Source organism: Myripristis murdjan, chromosome 11 (genome assembly GCF_902150065.1).
Source record: "Myripristis murdjan chromosome 11, fMyrMur1.1, whole genome shotgun sequence".
In the NCBI taxonomy this organism is placed as follows: domain Eukaryota; kingdom Metazoa; phylum Chordata; class Actinopteri; order Holocentriformes; family Holocentridae; genus Myripristis; species Myripristis murdjan.
In genome coordinates, this window is record NC_043990.1 from 1,377,999 (window position 1) to 1,388,039 (window position 10,041).

The following is a 10,041-nucleotide window of genomic DNA, read 5'->3' on the forward strand; positions in this document are numbered from 1 at the left end:
ACATTAAGGTCCAGGCCCGACGCACAGAGAGGCAGATTAAGGAGGAGTTTAAGAAGCTTCACCAGTTTCTCCAAGAGGAAGAGGAGGCCAGGATGGCCGCTCTGAGGGAGGAAGAGGAGCAGAAGAGTCGGACGATGAAGGAGAAGACGGAGGCTCTGAGCAGAGAGATAGCAGCCCTTTCAGACACAATCAGAGCCACAGAGAAGAAGCTGAGAGCTGAAGACGTCTCTTTCCTGCTCAACTACAAGGCTACAGTGGAGAGAGTCCAGCGCCCCCTGCTGGAGGATCCACAGCTGCTCTCAGGAGCTCTGATAGACAAGGCCAAACACCTGGGCAACCTGAGCTTCAGTGTCTGGGCCAAGATGAAGGAGGTGGTCTCCTACACTCCTGTGGTTCTGGACCCAAACACTGCCAACATAGAGCTTGTTCTGTCTAAAGATCTGACCAGCATGAGACGAGGACAGAGACAGGAACTTCCTAAAAACCCAGAGAGGGTTGGGGCTGTCCTGGGATCTGAGGGCGTCAGCTCAGGGACTCACAGCTGGGACGTTGAGGTTGGAGACAGTCCAGACTGGGTCCTGGGTGTGATAACAGAGTCTGCCCAGAAGAAGAAAGATTCACCGTCTAGATTCTGGACAGTAATTCTCATTCAGGGTAAATATGCAGCCGTCTCTGAAACGGATGAAGTCATGACTCTCCCAGTGCAGAAGAAGCTCCAGAGGATCAGAGTTCATCTGGACTGGAACAGAGGACAGCTGACCTTCTCTGATCCTGATACTAACACACATATACACACCTTCACACACACTTTCACTGAGAGGCTGTTTCCATTGTTTGATACTGGAGATGAAGTGCCTCTGAAGATTTTGCCAGGGAAGGTCTCTGTAACAGTGAAACAGCACAGGTAGAGATGCTGCAGATGATGGTTTTAGCTCTGATGATGATGATGTTGATGATGATGATGTCATGCTGTATTACAAGCTGTTTGTTTTTAGGGTGAAAACTGCTCTCATTTGAAAAATTCACTGGATAAACATCAGAAACTATTTTTATTTCCAGGGTAGTCTGATGTTTGCTCTGTAATCTGTGATGTCATCAAGATGTGCCAATGTTGTCTTGAGTCATCTGTAAGATAAATATAAATTAATGAAAAAATACAAAAAGTTGGAGATTTACTGACTGTGATGTCATCGTCTCTCGGTTCTGCTGACTAAGAGAAACTAGTTTTTCATGTGATAAAACAGAAAGACTTCAAATGCGACAGTTTCCTCATTTTTTCAGTCTCTCCTCCTGGCCTGGAGGCAAAATATTACACCATATAGTAAAATGTTTTATTATATCATGATTACAGCATTCAGAAGAAAATATGCTCTGTTTTCATATAAAAAATGGCTCAGAAACTTGTTTATCATAAATATGTTATGAATCCATCTGCATCTTACGCAGCATTAACCAGTGATTATACAACACATAGATCCGACTGAGCAATCTGATTGGTCAATCAGACTTTTAGAATGTGTTCAAAATGCTAGCTGTGCTGAAATGAAAAATACCTCATCACTGAAAATATTACTCCACCTATATCTTATTGCTTGAGTCTGTGTGGTTTCCATGGCAACACGAAACGTTTCACTGAAACCCACATCAAAAGCCGCTGTCAACTTTGTTCGCCTGCATAATGAACCGTTTTGTTGTCAATTTGGATTTCTTTGGCGACCTAAGTTTGGATAAATGACTGAATGAGGAAGACAAGACAGAAGAGAAAAAGGAGAGATACGCGAAAGTGACGAGTGAAGAGCTGGATCAGCTGGATGGGTCAGGAAATGAAGACGGTACGGCCCGGTCAACGTCTTGGGCCATCAAATGTCTACAAGACTACGTGACAAACACCGGGCAAACAGCTGATTTCTCACCTGTAAGGAAAGAAGAGTTGAACAAGATCTTCTGTGAATTTTATGGACCTTTAAATTCTATAATAAAGAGAATGAAATGCCTCAGAAGATTCAGCACCACGGACAGTACCTGCTGAGGCAGATTCAGCACCACGGACAGTACCTGCTGAGGCAGATTCAGCACCACGGACAATACCCGCTGAGGCAGATTCAGCACCACGGACAGTACCTGCTGAGGCAGATTCAGCACCACGGACAGTACCTGCTGAGGCAGATTCAGCACCACGGACAGTACCTGCTGAGGCATATTCAGCACCACGGACAGTTCCTGTCAGATTTTCCACAGAGATGTGCGGCTGTAACTTTGTTCTTGTTATTAATGTGTTAATGTTATCAGTTATTAATTAACCTAAGAATCTTTTTTCATTTGTTTATTCTTTATGAGCTGCCTAGGCCATTGATTTAATTAATTTCTCAATTTGTTTGAATCTGTACATTGAAATGAACATTTATTTATGAATGAATGAAAACTGTGGTCTTTACTTCAGAGGTAAATTGATAACAGCCTGAAAAGGTGATTCTATAACTCTGTTCAGCCTTAATGTGACTGCTTACTGTTACTTTTGCTGCTTAGCCACATTAATCGGAGTTGACGTTAAATTGGAGGGACACACCCTCAGCTGAAATAAAACATCTGCCGGTGACTTTATGAAAAGATAGATGTTTGTTGTGGCGCTGACACTGGAAAGCAGTAGCCTGTATTTAAATATAACTGTTCATTTAAGTTGGTTGTAGATAAAGTTGTGCAGCTGTGTTGCTGCGCCGCTGTCACGGCACCTGTTAGATTAAAAATGACTGGGAAGTTGGCACAGGTATAACTATCAGTCCATGAAAAAATATTTTTTTTCAGCAAATGTTCTAGTTATAACATGATTGAGCTAGCAGAGCAGTTTTGTGTTGCTATCTGTGATATTTATTCAGTTTTGGGGAATCACAATGTCTAGAAAACATGATAAGCCCAAGTTGGCTGGCTGACAGGGACTAGTTAACATCAGATCTCATGTATTTCTGCAGAAACGGAGAGAATACTAGCAAAAAACTTTTATATTTTGAGAGTGAAATGCCCACAGTATGAATACATTTTGATTATAGGCCTACATTTTATTTTTTTGTTAATAGTTTTATAATCGCATTATTACACTCCAGGGTGTGCTTGACCGTCATTATTGTCATGACAGTGATGCGGCCAGCAACACTGTTCGTTAGCAATGCTTAAAATTGCTTAAAAACATGAACTGTGGCAGTGACAGGCTGAGTTGTGCTCAATAAGAGTCGTTGCAGTTGCAGTATTACCAATGGGACAAATCTTTGCATACTTGTGGTGGTTCCAGGCATTTCAAACAATCAGCAAAACAAATAAGAATTGACATACAGGTTCAACATTTGTATCAAATTACCTAAAGAAATGTGTCCAGTAATTGATTTTTCAAAAAATTTCCAGGAGCCACATCCATCAACCAATCAGTCAATGACATGAACACCTCTAGTTGTCACATTGTGTCTCATTGCTTTTTTTTTTTTGGAGTAAAAACAGACAAATTACTAATGACTGCTATAAATGGCAGAACATGCTCAGTCTGGCTAATTATAGAAAAGATAAACCTGATTTGTCCCAGAAACCTCAATCACTTGGCAAGTCTGGAGATGTCCAATATCCAACATAAAATGATGGAGACTTCATTGTCCATTTCTTTTCCTGTCAGTTAATGTCCCTATGACGGTAGTACAAGTATTTCATTTATCAGACATCATTTGCTTGTGGTTTGGATATTGTTTTCACACCAGTTAATTTTTAATCCTCCTTACCCAGTAGAAGTGAGATGAACATTGTATGTCCAATATCTTCAAGTGATATATGAAAGTAAATGATGCTTAATGAGCTGTTATCTCCCCCTTCCAGCCCTGTCTAAAGGGAATAAGCTGGTGCACACCATCCTGTTGAACCCACACGTGCACCTAATTGGGGAGAATGCAGCCTGCATCGCCTATATTCGGCTGACCCAATACATGGACGACAGCGGCATGCCCCGCACCATGCAGTCTGAGGAGACCCATGTCTGGCATCACCGTGAGGGAAAGTGGCAAAACATCCACTTCCACCGCTCCGGCTCACCTAGCGTCCCATCCCAGTAAGAGACATGAACCAGTTAAACCTGTCAGTAGAGTGTCGATTGGGCTGATGAAAGTGTACATTCTGTGTTCAAAAATAGAATTTGCAATGGTTTTTGAGAGACTGAAAACGATTGTCATTGCACCTTGTTGAGTTCCTTATAACCAGAGCTGGTGGTAAGATTGTGCTACATGATTAGAAATAATGGGAATCAACATTTTAACAAAGCCTGAGATCTGTCTCTCTGACTTCTGCAGTGAATGGAGTATCCTGATTTGTTTAAACAGATCTCATCAGCGGATCTATAAGAAAGGCGGTCAACTAGCCATCCCCTGACTGCTCTCTCTCTCGCCCCTGACCCTTCTCTAAGGACTGACATCGCACAGGACGAGAGTATTAATACATTTTACTGTTATGGCATTTTATTAACGAACATCATCTGAACCACCACTGGCTGGCTGCACACCGTATTTGGGCATTATGAAATGAGCATATTGATGACATTTTTTTTGTTTTGTTTTGTTTTGCTTTATTTTGTTTTTTAAGCTGTTTTGGTATGCATTTTAAATATAATATAGAAAAATAGTTCTGTATTTTTTATGGAAATAGATGGCTAAACATGTTTAAAAAATAAATAAATCGTCTAAAAGGTGTGACAAAAAATGAGTGTTAATAATGTAGTGGTGTAGGAGGTTTCTGGCTCACATCATTTATGATAATAAAAGCTCCGTTTGGCTCTTGTAATGCCAGGAGAGGGGACGTGGAGGGGAGCTGCTGTGGCCTACTGTGTGTCACAGCTGAACAAAAAGTGATAACTTTTGTCCAGTGATGGAAAGAGTACTACAAACTGTGACTCAAAGAGATGTACTCTTACTTTGATGATTTTATTCAAATAGAAGTAGAAATACTAATAGAGTGCGCACCATTTATCAAGAGTCCTCCTGATCACAGCGGCTTGGGATCAAATCCGAGCCCAGTTCATTTGCTGCATGTCATCCCCTCTCTCTCCCCTTCCTTTCCCGTCTCTTTCAACTGGGATTATCAAATAGAGCAGAAACGCCCCCCGCACCCCTCTCAAAAAATCTTAAAAAAGTGGAAGTACAGCTGTTTGGCGATAATCAACGAACATTTTAATATCGCCGAGAGGCTGAGACGAGGGAATTTACCTGCATGACTCGCTGGCGGGCCGTCAATAAAACGATGATCCGATGCTTTATTTTGTACGTTTATTGTTAAAACTGCAAACCCACATAACATTTAAAAATAATTGGCAATGCGGTCAGCAAAAATGTGAGCCTCCCCCGCTCACCCACTCTCTCCAGCTCGTGAATTCAAAAAAGCCCGCTCTCCCAACCAGCTGATTTCACTACTGAGGTGAGTAGGTGACGCCCACACCACGTGACCTGTGCTCCCCATTCATAAAGTGACCACCAACCATAACTTGGCACCAACATTCCGGCCCCTAATTATTACAGTCATTACACAGTAATAATTACCAACCAATTATTAAGGAAAGAATACATCACATGCAAGAAAAACACAATTACAACTGTCTGTTTTCCCCTTTTTTTTCTCTCACAATTTTGTTCCCTAAGAAGAAGTTCACTAAGAAGTCCATAGTTCATTGCAGGTCTTGAATCTCTTCTTGAACCAAGCCCCCCTCCCAAAAAAGCCAAGTAAATCCAAAACACCAGAATAATCAATAGTCAAGGCACAAGTCAGATGAATTCAATGTCAAGTAAAAGTCAAGTTAATCCACAAGTCTAGGGAAAGGTCAATTTGACCCATAGTCATGGAAAGCAGTGAAGCCCTCATGGCTCCATCGACTCCTGCAGAAGGCAGATTTTTGTTACAGGCCTGCAGAGAGAGCTGGTTCGGGTCTTGATCCGTACTTGTCTCACAAGCCCATTTCGGTCTGGAACAGTCTCTGTGATCCTCCCAATGATCCAAGAATTCCGAGGAGCCGAATCATCCATTATGAGCACGATGTCCCCAGGGATGAAGTTTCGCTTGATCTTTGTCCATTTCTGTCGTTCCTGTAATTGTGGCAGGTACTCTTTAATCCATCTTTTCCAAAACAGATCAGAAATGTATTGAACCTGCTTCCATCTACGGCGTGCATAGTTGTCCTCCTTATGAAACAGACCAGGGGGAAAGCAAGGCTTGACTTTAAGAAGCAGCAGATGATTGGGTGTTAACGCTTCCAAGTCATTTGGGTCTGTTGATTCCTTAGTGATGGGTCTACTGTTAAGAATTGACTCCACCTCACAGAGGACTGTATGAAGTCCCTCCTCATCCAAGTTTTGTGTCCTCAGAGTGGAATTGAGAATCTTTCTAATTGAACGGATTAACCTCTCCCATACTCCGCCATGATGTGATCCAGTAGGAGGGTTAAACGTCCACTTGATCCCCTTCAGTGAGAGCACGTCATTGATTTGCTCCAGGTTCCATCCATCAATGGCACGTTTCAGTTCACGCTCTGCACCGATGAAGTTTGTGCCATTGTCGGAGCGTAGCTCTTTGACCTGGCCTCTTCTCGCGACAAAGCGCCTTAAGGCGTTGATGAACGAATCAGTGTCCAAAGATGAGGCAACTTCAATGTGTACAGCTCTTATTGACAAACATGTGAAGATTACTCCGTATCGTTTAACAACACTTCTGCCACGCTTGGTGTCAAAGGGGCCAAAGTAATCTACGCCAACATAGGTGAATGGAGGTTCTCCAGCTGAAACTCTATCACCCGGCAAGTCCGCCATTTGCTGTTGACCAGCAGATCCATGTAGCCGACGACAAATAACACATTTGGATATGATCTTTCTTATGGCAACGCCTGCAGCAGGAATCCAATAATGCTGGCGCAGCCTTGACAACATATGGTTCCTACCACCGTGGCCAACCTCCTGATGTATCTGCCGTAGGATGAGGTCCGAGATATGGAGGTCTTTAGCTACTATGGCTGGATGTTTGGCCTCCTCGGGCATAGCAGCCTTACTAAGCCGTCCTCCGACTCTCAACACCCCATCTTCCAATATGGGATTCAGCCTGTACAGGTGACTGCTTCCTCTCACACTCTTTCCCTTCTGGAGACAGGAGAACTCTTCAGAGAACCTCTTTCTCTGGCAGAACTTAACTATCTCCAGTTCGGCATCTCTGATCTCTCCCAATGAGAGACAATCATGACAAGGTTTTCCTGCGTCTTTATGTTGAGGTTCATCCGATACCGACTGAACAGGATGTTCAGTAACCTCTCTCCTCTTTCTGTTGTTCCAGAGAACAGTTCTGAGCCTCAGAATCCATGCCATCACTCGTATCAGACGTCGCCATGATGAGCTGCGGTTGATCAAACTCATCACAGCATCATCCCTTTGCTCCATTGAAACAGTGGCGGCTGAAACCTTGATCTCTGGATCTCCAGGTGTCAGTTCTCCCAAGTTGTCAGGGTTAACAGGCCAGGTCTCCTCTGGTCGCATGAGAAATGGAGGACCAGCTATCCATGTCTCATTCTTCAGGAACAACTCTGCCTTCATGCCTCTGGAGGCCAAGTCTGCAGGATTGTGAGCAGTACCTACGTACCTCCATTGTGAGGCATCAGACATCTTAAGAATCTCTGCGACTCTGTTCGCTACAAAGATGCGAAATCTTGATGTTTCATTCTTGATATATTTCAACACAGAGGTACTGTCAGACCAGAACACAGAGGCTTGCAGCTGCAATCCTAGCTCCTTCCTCCATAGCCTGTCCATGCGAGCTGCCACAACCGCCGCAGTTAACTCCATACGTGGGATTGTCACGGGCTTTAAGGGTGTCACCCTGGACTTTCCCATTATGAAGGCAACATGGGTCTGGGAACGGTTATTGCGCAGCAGCAAATAAGTGACAGTACCGTATCCCTCTTCGCTTGCATCAGCAAAGTGGTGCAGCTGGGCGCTGGTTGCTTCTCCAAAGTCAGGTGGTTTTAAACATCGTCTGACGCTGAGGCCCTCCAACAGATGTAACTCTTTGAGCCAGCTGACCCACTCCTGTGCAACAGATGTTGGTATGACGTCATCCCATCCTAGCCCTTTCCGGCATAGGTTTTGAATGATCCTTTTGGCTGTGAAAACCACAGGGGCCAATATCCCCAGAGGGTCATAGAAAGAGCTGACGGTAGAGAGTATTCCTCTTCTTGTCAGTGGTCGGTCCTGGAAGGTTACACTGAACCTAAAGGTGTCGGACTGGACACACCAACGAACTCCCAGTGCTCTCTCAACCGGAAGGATGTCGTGGTCCAGATCCAGGTCTTTAACCTCCTTTGCTCTTTCTTCCTCCGGTATTGCCGCCAGCACACGGCGACTGTTACTTAGCCATTTTGTTAGATGGAAGCCCCCCTTGGCACAGATAGTCACCAAGTCCTGGTAGAGGGATATGGCTTCCTCTTCTGTGGCTGTAGAAGCAAGACAGTCGTCGACATAAAAGCTATGCAAGATGGTCTCAAGCACTTGCTGGCTGAAGAACTGTTTATTATCTTCGGCGCACTTCCGGAGAGCGAAGTTAGAGCAGCTTGGGGATGATGTTGCGCCAAACAAATGGACGACCATCCTGTGTTCCACCATAGGTTGACTGAAGTCCCCATTGGGCCACCAGAAAAATCGGAGCAAGTCAGCATCTGCCTCTGGCACCCGAACTTGATGGAACATGGCCTCAATGTCAGACATCAGCACAATGGGCTCCTTTCTAAACCTGGTCAAAACTCCAATCAATGTACTTGTAAGGTCAGGTCCTCGTAGAAGATGTGCATTGAGTGATGTGCCTTGAAATGATGCTGCACAATCGAAGACAACACGGAGCTTCCTCTTCTTGGGGTGGTACACCCCGTGATGAGGAATGTACCAAACCTTGCCGTCACTTCGCTCAAGATCTGCAGCTGGCACTCTCTCTGCGTATCCACTTGATATCAGATCACCCATGAATGCAGTATAGTCCTTGTGGAATAGTGCATCCCTGCTAAACCTCCTCTTCAGGTTAAGGGTGCGTTGTTCTGCAACTTTACGGTTATTGGGCATGCTGATAGTTTTGTCCTTTAGAGGCAATCCAATAGAGTAATGACCATCGACCAGCTCCACAGTTGCATTAGCCATTTCCAAAAACTTATGATCTTCCCTTGACATTCCTTCTAGTTCCTCCTGAGTGTTTTCAGGGAAATCTGACTTGAACTGTTGGGTCCAGAGCTCATCAAGAGTGACAGCGGAGATCCTGTTGGTGGTGACTGTAGATGGAGTCACAAGATTGTCGCTGCCATCTCCCCCTAGTGGTCCATTTACAGTCCATCCAAGCATCGTCTTTACTGCATATGGCCCTCCCTCCACACTTCTGATGACTTCCAGGGGTTCCAAGGCTCTGGGAACATTCATGCCAATCAACATCTCGACCTCTGCATCTATCTGAGGAAGGTAGACATGTTTCAGATAAGGCCATCTTTCCAGATCTTGCTGTTGCGGGATGTTGCTTCTGTTGACAGGCATCTTATGTTGTACAAAGATTTTGGGCATTTCACAATACCAGTCACTGTCCAATCCAGCAACTTCCAAATCAGCTGCAATGTGACTGTCCACCACCTTTTCTTGGCCCATGGTGCGCAAGAGAATCCTTGTTTTCCTCCCAGAAAGACCCAGTCTATCCATCAGACCCATTGTGCAGAAGGATGCTGAACTCCCTGGGTCCAGAAAGGCGTAGGTTTCCACTGCCCTTTGACCTTTCATAGATTTGACCTTAACTGGCACAATGGCCAGCTTACAATCCTGATCACCGGCCCCAGTAAGACCACTGGTTTGGACTTCAACTAGAGCCCGGTCCACAGCTCTGTCTGGGTTGGACTTGCCCCTCTCAACCTCCACTCCATTCTCCTTGGAGTGGACATGAAGCAGGCTGGGATGTCGTGAGCCACATATCTTACAAGACAGACGTTTCCTACACTCTTTGCTGATGTGCCCAATGCACAAA